Here is a 9,038-nt window from a genome sequence, read left to right on the forward strand (position 1 = left end):
TTCGCTTCTCAGTCTTTTGGCTAAGATCAAGTGTAGTATCCGTTCTTATCAATTCCTGGCAGGGGTCTTTGATCCTGTTCCAAGGTAGGTTTTGAGTAAAATGGCTGTAACCAATTCTAGAGCTTCAGGCCAGGGAGTGCGTAACACCGTTCGGGTGGTGGTGAAGGATAAGGTAGGAGGTGCATCTGTTGACCGTACCTTCTTCATTAAGAAAATCCTTATTGATTGCTGTGGATTTCAAGCTGCAGACATCTTCTGCCTGCAGGACTTCCCCAGCAGTGGATCTTTCGACTTGACGCTCAAGAACGGGGCAGGATGCATCAAGATCCTGAAGGTGTTCAAGGAGAAGGGAAACCAGGCGCCGCTGTCCATTCTCACAGTGGAGCCACTCTTCACGCTGCCGTCGCAACGTAACCGGGTGGTGATGATTCACCTCTATAACCCCCATGTTCCTGTCGTGGATGTACTCACCTTCCTTGCCAGGTACATCGAGGAGGCTGGCAGCAGTACTGACGTCAAGGACCCATTTGGGATTTGGACCAGCAAGCGGCAGGTCAAGGTGACCTTGAAGGTCGAGGCCAATGGAGCCATCCTCCCTCCAGCTTCGCTATCAGAGGAAGTTGAGGATTCTTGGTCTATGCGGGGCAGCCTAGAGTTTGTCACACCTGTGGCAAATCTGCTCATGTGGCAGCTAACTGGACCTTCCGGTCCAGAGTCCGCTCCGTTGAGCAGGATGAGATGTGCTCGCATTTCTTCTTTCAAAAGGTACACAGAGAGAGCTCTGTGATCAGCAGCCTAAGGGAAGAGGATGACTCGGTAATGTCTTCACAGTCCGACATACCAAGGATCAACAAATCCTTTTATGCTGGGCTGTACGACGTGAAGCCCACAGACAGCACAGCCTCCCAGTCCTTCCTGTCATCTATCACGGAGGTCTTAGATGACAGCATGTGGGAGACACTGGACAAACCAGTAACTCTGGACGAGCTGACAAAGGCCGTCAGGTCCTTCGAGATGAGTAAAACTCCTGGAAGCGACGGCTCACCAATTGAGTTGTATTCGGCCCTGTGGGACTGGATCGGCCCAGACCTGCTGGAAGTATACGAGAGTATGCTTCTGGCCGGCAGCATGTCAGAATCCATGAGGAAAGGCATCATCACCCTCACCTACAAGCGGAAGGGGGAAAGGGCAGAAATCAGAAATTGGCAGCCCATCTCACTGCTTAATGTAGACTACAATAACATCATAGTGACGTCACTCGCTCACTGCGCAGACTCAGTTTCGTCCCAGACACCCAGCTCAGGTAAGTTTTTTAATTTCAATACTTACTGCAGAGCAATTACCGTGTGTGTCCGGCCCGACCCGACCCAACTTGACCTGAACTCGGCCCGACCCGACACGAACCCGAACGCCGTACCCTGAAGATGGGCCGGACCCGACCCGAACCCAACACAAGTCGTCGGGTCCCGTCAGGTTCGGGTCGGGTAGCAGGCCTCTAAACCACGGCAAGAGTGAGGCCATGTTCTTTGGAAACTGAGCCGACCGATCCTTTGTCCCCTTCACCGTCAGGTCAGACTACCTGAAGGTGCTGGGGATGTGGTTCGGAAGGGCCGGTGCGTGCGCCAAAACCTGGAAGGAGACAGTAGCCAGGGTACACCATAAACTGAGCATGTGGGAGCAGTGATCTCTCTCCATTGTGGGTAAGAACCTGGTCATCAGGTGCAAGGCACTCACGCTGTTGCTGTATGGGCCAGACCTGCACCACATACCCCACTCCTGCGCCATGGCGGTCACCCATTTTCCACTTTATCTGGAGATCCAAAATGGACCGGCTCCAGAGGGGCATGATGTTCAAACCTCTGGATAAGGGCGACGTTAGGTACATTTTTCCTGCCCTTATCCTGATGACCACCTTTGTGTGCGGCTGCATCAAGCTGTGCGTAGAGCCCCAGTACGCAAACACCAAGTGTCACTACGTGCTGAGGTTCTATCTGTCCCTGGTGTTGCAAAGGATGGGTCTGGTCACATTGCCATGGAATGCTCTATCCAGTTGGACCGTGCCATACCACCTATCCTTCGTGGGAAAGTTTCTGCAGAAAAACACCTTTGACCACCAATCCATCAGGCAGTGTCTGCACAGAATGTCCTCAAGGCCCTACGGGAAAAGGAGATGGTGGATCCTGTCGGATGGTTCCCCGAGCAGACTGCCAATGTCATTTGGTAGAATGCCTCATCACCAGAACTTTCAAACAAGCACCAAGACGTAGCTTGGCTGGTAGTGAGAAGGGCCCTCCCTGTCCGATCCTTCCTGCACGCCCAGAGTCTCGGCCATTCCGCACGCTGCCCTCGAGGTGAATGTGGTGGGGAAGAGACTGTTGCCCATCTCCTTCTGGAATCTGTCTTTGCAAAGCAGGTGTGGAAAGTGATGCAGTGGTTTTTGTTGAGGTTCATCCCAAGTAGCTCTGTAACACAGGAGTCTGTGCTCTACCTGCTGTTCCCAGGGTTGCACACCGAAATAAACATCAACTGCTGCTGGAGGACCATCAATGAAAGATGCTCTTTGGTCTGCCCGAAACTTGCTGGTCTTCCAGTGCAAAGAGTTGTCCGCGACCGAGTGTTGCAGACTGGCGCATTCCAAGGTCCAGGACTACATGCTGAGGGACGCACTAAAGCTTGGAGCAGCCATTGCAAAGGCTCAATGGGGAAAGACCACTGTGTAAGGTCCTCCCACCATAGTGAACTGAGGGGTTGGACCCATGGGAAACCCCTCGGGCTGTATACACCAAATATGGGTTTGCTGTAAAATGTACATTGTATGTAAAATGGAATGGAAGGATTGTGAGGCAACTCACTCCTGTATTGAAGAAAATGAATTTCCTTTGCACTTTTTGGAATGTCAACTTGGTACTGTTTTGAATTGTGTTGTAATGTATTTTTTACAGATTTTGAATAACGTATATTTTTTGGGGGAAAAATGAGTACAAACAGGCTTTCTTAGGTTGAAAGAAGAAAGTTGAAATTTTATTAAACTTAAACTACAAACTCTAATTTAGTTAACGCCTACGGATACACGCCATGCCCCACGCTAGTAAGCATATGCGATACGCACATGCAAATAGAGACAGAAAAGAGCAGAAGAAAAGATAAAGTGGAAAGGGTTGAGGCAACATCTGAAGTGTTCTGTGCTTCGAGCTCGCTGTAGTATCCTTTTGTAGGTTGATCTTGCTTTTCATTGGGGCCCAGTATTCTTCTTAAACCTTGTTCACTGTAGGAGACTTTTCTCTCTTGGGGTTCATGTATCTTCAGTGGGTTTCAGTTCCATGAGAAAGAGATGGAAGCAGACAGGAGAGGCTGTGGCGAGCCAGCCACGAGAGGTCTTTTCAGTCCAGGAGCAAATAGCTTTCTGAGTTCAAATTCTCTGTGGCGAGTTCAAAAAAACCCGCAATAGCCAGTTAGTCATATGACCAGCTGGCCTAATCAGTACTGGCCCTTGTGGATTGTCTTGTCCCAGCACATCTTGGAACGTCTCCTCTACACACAATACCTGGTGATCAAAGGTTCATTGTGGGTTAAATTGGAACAGGGAGTATCCCCTTTGTCCTTTCAAGCACCATCTGTCAATATGCAAAAATGTCTTTCCAGCCAGTCTGGCTGCCCTTGTAATAGGCCTTCTCTTTTTCCCAGCAACAATTTGAAATTTAATGTCCATGTGGCAAAATTAATGTGCCTCATTCTTGGCAGGTGGGGGCCTGCATGACTGTCTTTACATTCCTGTTGCATTTTACAGACTTTTAAAACTATCAATACTACTTATTATGGAATTCTGGAAAAGGAGACCATATAGTCCATTCCATGTGTGCCAGTGCCTTATTTGCCCTGATAAAATCAAATTAAATATTTGTGGATTTAATGTAGGTTGTCACTTAGAAATGGTAAATTTATATGAGAAATTAATGTTAAAGGAAATCAGTAGGACCTATGATGTGAGATGTCATTCTATAATGATATGAGTTGGCCCTGATCTTTTTTTTTCATAAAACTTCATTGCCATTGTAAACTATTTAAAAGATAAAAAACTGATCAAAAGCTGTTATTAGTACATAAGTATGAAAACTATATATGTACAGGATGGAAATATCTGCTACTCACCCCAAGCAACATTTCTTTGCAGAATAATTCTAGTTGCAAAGCTCCTGGATGTTTATTTTGATGAAGTGATTGATTCGCTGCTTGAAAAACTTTAGAACAATGGCTCAGATTTTGAATTCAGTGGCGAATAAACAGCACTCACCGTTCACCTCACTGACAGCTCTCTGGGGCGGCAAAGTGCCGCAGTGGTTAGCACCGCAGTCTCACAATTCCAGGGACCCGGGTTTGATTCTGGGTACTGCCTGTGCGGAGTTTGCAAGTTCTCCCTGTGACCGCATGGGTTTTCGCCAGGTGCTCTGGTTTCCTCCCACAGCCAAAGACTTACAGGTGATAGGTAAATTGGCCATTGTAAATTGCCCCTAGTGTAGGTAGGTGGTAGGGAATATGGGATTACTGTAGGGTTAGTATAATTGGGTGGTTGTTGGTCGGCACAGACTCGGTGGGCTGAAAGGGCCTGTTTCAGTGCTGTATCTCTAAAATTAAAAAAAATTAAATAAAAGTATTATACTGAGGCTGCAGACCACCTCAGGATCGGTGACCATGCTCTTCCCCACTCCTGTCTGGGGGGACAGTAGTATAGTAATGTTACTGGTCGAGTAATCAAGAGGCTTGGACAATGCTCCATAGATATGGGTTCAAATCGCAACACAGCAGCTGGTGGAATTTATATTCAATTAATTAATATATCTGGAATAAAATGCTAGTCTCATTAATAATGAGAATCTACAGGACCGGATTATCGTAAAAACCCTTCTGGTTCACTAATGTCCTTCAGGGAAGGGAATCTGCCGTCCTTACCCAGTCTGGCCTACACGTAATTCCAGACCCACAGCAATGTGGTTGACTCTTAACTGCCCTCTGAAATGACCTAACAAGCCAAGTTGTAGATGGCTCAGCACCACCTGTTCAAGGGCAATTAGGGATGGGCAATAAATGCTGGTCTTGCCAGTGACACTCAAGTCCCCAGAACAAACAAACTCTTCTCACACTGCCACTAAACCAGCTGCAGGCTCTCTACTTGCTCCTGGCCTGGACTCTCCTTTGGAGCTTTCCCACCATACAGCGAGCCAAGCCTATCAATCAGGCTGGCTTCTGGGTAGGGAATCTGCTTGAAAAAAAGACACACACTGTGACGTTAAAATTATACAGCATGCGGGCAAAACCTGGACTTCTGGATTTCCTGACCAAAGCTATTCCCCCACCACTCCCACTCACCAAACTCACCCCAGTAAATATCGGGCCTGCAGAATCTAAAGTAGGAAGTCAAAATTAGATTTAAATCTTGTACATAAAGAAAAATATTGAGAAAGAGGGAGAGATAAAAGAGACAGAAAAGGAAGATAAAAATATATTTTTTTTAAATCTCCAACACTAATTAATTTCTGAAGGAATGAGAATCCACATGTGTAAAGTTACATTCTCATAGCCAGAGAGGGTGTTTACCATGCTAGTCTCATTAAAAGTTCATTTACCTCAGTTGTAATTTTTTTTGGCATGTTTAGTCGGTCACTAATGAGTAAGTACACCAACATCACATCATTGCATGGATTTTAATGCTAAACTATCAGCCCATGGAGGAGCAGAGTAACTCGGGCCGCAACTTCTGGATATCCGCGTTTAACTGTGCATTTGCAGACCCTGTGGATGTTGCTGCCTGATTTACTCCATATTAATGGTGAGTGTTGGCAACTGCTTCCCAATTCTATTTTGTTTAGTTACTTTAAACACCAGAGTACACAAACATCAGTTATAACAATCACAGAATCAGATCTTTGTCTTTAACAAGCTCATGATACACAATTCAACATATATACTCAGACAAATCATAATTAAATGATTCTTTATTATTGAGTTCATGATTCGTTATAAGAACTCAGGCAACACTTTGCAATTCCAGCGTGACTGCAACATATACAGTGGTTTTACTCAAAATTGTGCCTTTGATCTCTACATCCCATGCATACTAACACTAAGCTACAATACATCAAAAGACGCATAATACAGACATCAAAGCAACAACATGGAGACAACAAGATACACTTAGCTCATCTCAACCTCTCCTAATCATTTTGTTACCATCCCTTCCTAACAGCACTGTGGGTGTGTCTATACCGCAGGGACTGCAGTGATTCAAGAAGGTAGCTCACCACCATCTTCAAGGGAAATTAAGGATGGGCAACAAATGTTAGCCCTGCCATTGCTGCTCACATCTCATGAAAGATTAAAAAAACATGGTTATATGGTCCACTTAAGCTCTTCAATCACTATTATTCTAAACACTGACCAAACAACATGTCCTAGACCCTTAAGATATGGATGAGTGATCTTCCTTCAGGTAGGCCTGCTTCACAAAGCATTCCTGTTTAGCAGAACTGATATCTGTTTTAATTCATCATGTGCTGATCCCATAAACAATAAGGTATATGGGCAATGTGGACCCACATTCCCACAATGAGTGATGACGGCTTCACCATTATTATTAATGCAAATTCTAGATTATTATTTTTGCAGGTCTATTGTGATTGGCTAATATTTTGTTGTTAGCACAAACAAGGTAGCCTTTACAATCTTAATAACAGTATGTTAACTTCAACCAAAGAAAGCCATTTATTCCAGTATGCACCGCAGCCTCACAGCTCCAGGGACCCGGGTTCGATTCTGGGTACTGCCTGTGCGGAGTTTGCAAGTTCTCCCTGTGACCGCGTGGATTTTCGCCGGGTGCTCCAGTTTCCTCCCACAACCAAAGACTTGCAGGTTGATAGGTAAATTGGTCATTATAAATTGCCCCTAGTGTAGGTAGGTGGTAGGGAATATGGGATTACTGTAGGGTTAGTATAAATGGGTGGTTGTTGGTCGGCACAAACTCGGTGGGCCACAGGGCCTGTTTCAGTGCTGTATCTCTAAATAAAAAAATAAATAAAAATAAAAAAAACACTTATCAAGCTTCTTTGAAACTTTTGCAATTCAACACAATAAGTACAATAGTTAAGATCATAAAATAAGTAAAAAGAAAGAAAATTAAAAGCATTTCTGGCTTTGGAATTGCATACCATTGGTTAAGTTTGGGATTACTTGGGAAAGTGTAAATCCTGTACTAGTTTCCTGGCTGTTCTTTTGCATTACATTCTTATGTGTATTGTGCAGCTTAACAAAACATTACAATGATTAGTTAGTATTCTGCAGTATTTCCAGAAAGATTACATAGAATTAAATAGAACTTTCAGCACAGAACCAGGACATCCAGCTCAACAGGTCCATCCTGGAGCTTATGCTCCACATGAGCCTCCTCCCACCCCTCTTTATCTAACCTGAAAAGCATTATCAATCACTTCCTAATGCATATATTTATCTACTTTACCCTTCAATGATTCTATGATATTTGCTTCAACTACTCGTTACATTTGAAGGGCCGAATGGCCTACTCCTGCTCCTATTTTTCTATGTTTACTCCTTGTGGTAGCGAGTTCCACCTTCAAGGTTGGCCTGGAATTTCCTGTGTATTTGTGCCCACATACACGCACAATCTGGGCACAAATCAAGTACACAAAAAGATTGCTGAATTTGCAGTTTGAGTCATGCAGGTAAATATAATACACCCAAATTTCCTTGATCTTTTATGACCATGTACAATGCCTCCATCCAAATGCATGTCTGCCCATAATAATGGTCCTGCCAACTTACAAAGCCTTATATGCAAGTTTCCTGCAATTCAGCTTGCTCAGTAACTCTCTTCAAAATATGACCAGAATTTCAGGCACAGCAGGAAACAAAATCATTTTTCTGGTACCTTATTGCAATTTTTGAGCTTTTTTTAAAAAAACATTATCTTCAGAGAACTGTGAATAAACTTTTTCTGGTATAAGTCACATAAAAAATTGATAAGCTACCCAGTTGAATGTTGTTAAACATACTGTGCATAATGTGTGTGAATGATGGTTAAATAAATTGAAACTTTAATTTGCATACTTAAAGAAGAAAGACATTTGCACTTTCCTTCGGCTTTGACCATTTATGTTGATTGCCGCCCAGTTTACGTTCAAGCACATTCTATTGAGATTCTTGGGAAATTTGATTGTAACTTGACATCTGCGGAATGGATTTGGAAATTGGCGCATTTCTGAGTCCAACTTCCAGATTACGCCATCATTCCTCCCGATCTATTGTAAGCACACACCTACAATGTCGATTGCTGACCAAAGGATAGATTATGGAAATTATTGTAAGCATCATTTACTAACCAAGAGGACCAGGGTAATAGTTAACATTTTTCTGTGCTCCTTTAACCTTGCAGAATTTGGTGAAATAGTTTTGAACAAAATAGCTAGGCATTGCGATACCATGTGAGACAGATCTACGACCTCAGCCAAACGTATTAGTGAATAGCCATCAATTTTCAGTTTACATTTCAATGCTTTGCTTCAGGCTGCATCCATGCATTAGATGTCCATGATTCTGGTAACATTACGGCAAATTTCACTGAAGGCTTTTGCATTATTCCAGAGTGAAGATGTAATTGATTTCCAGTTATTATTCCACAAGATACATTCTTTCCAGGAATGAACTTTGTGTTGGTAAGTTCTTCTGTCATATATTACAGGGTTGCCTTTAGCCCATATTATAATCAGTATTTACATCCATTGAGTTTCATTCTTCTGTTCATTTATCACTTATCCATTTATTGAACCATCTCTGATTAGCAAGGTCCAATGACATGGGACCTGGCAATGTAGCTTGACAGTCAGAAGGCCAAGTTTGCTTTGGCTGCACTTATTTAGGAGAGATTGATTGACATTACAATGACTAATACATGTTTTACATAGATACAAACTCAGAATATAAAATAAATTTATATATTTTATTTTGTTCATTAATAACAATACATTTCAGCC

The 9,038-nt window shown here is 43.4% G+C and overlaps 1 pseudogene; it reads left to right on the top strand.

The window, feature by feature from the left end:
- LOC137379912 (U2 spliceosomal RNA) lies at window positions 1–115 on the top strand (annotated as a pseudogene).
- Window positions 116–9,038: the final 8,923 nt, after the last annotated feature.

The sequence above is a fragment of the Heterodontus francisci genome, chromosome 18 (genome assembly GCF_036365525.1).
Source record: "Heterodontus francisci isolate sHetFra1 chromosome 18, sHetFra1.hap1, whole genome shotgun sequence".
NCBI classification, from domain to species: Eukaryota; Metazoa; Chordata; class Chondrichthyes; order Heterodontiformes; family Heterodontidae; genus Heterodontus; species Heterodontus francisci.